We start from the raw sequence: 485 nt of genomic DNA on the forward strand, positions 1-485 counted from the left end.
GTCTCCCTTGATCTGTGTCCCTCACTCTTCCCTGCTCTCTTTCCCCCTTTCTCTCCCCATGATCCCCTGCCAGGTCTCTCCTGTTAGACCTATGAGTGCAAACATAGGGTATCTATCCTTCTCTGCCTGACTTATTTCGCTTAGCATGACACCCTCAAGGTCCATCCACTTTGCTAAAAATGCCATATTTCATTCTTCCTCATTGCCATATAGTACTCCATTGTATATACATCCCACATCTTCTTGATCCATGCATCAGTTGATGGACATTTAGGCTCTTTCCATGATTTGGCTATTGTAGAAAGTGCCGCTATGAACATTGGGGTACATGTGCCCCTATGCATCAGCACTTCTGTATCCCCTGGGAAAATCCCAGCAGTGCTATTGCTGGGTCATAGGGGAGTTCTATCAATAGTTTTTTGAGGAGCCTCCACACTGTTTTCCAGAGTGGCTGCCCAGTTTACATAGCCACCAACAGTGTAGGA

This window comes from Suricata suricatta, chromosome 3 (assembly GCF_006229205.1).
Source record: "Suricata suricatta isolate VVHF042 chromosome 3, meerkat_22Aug2017_6uvM2_HiC, whole genome shotgun sequence".
Classification (NCBI taxonomy): Eukaryota; Metazoa; Chordata; class Mammalia; order Carnivora; family Herpestidae; genus Suricata; species Suricata suricatta.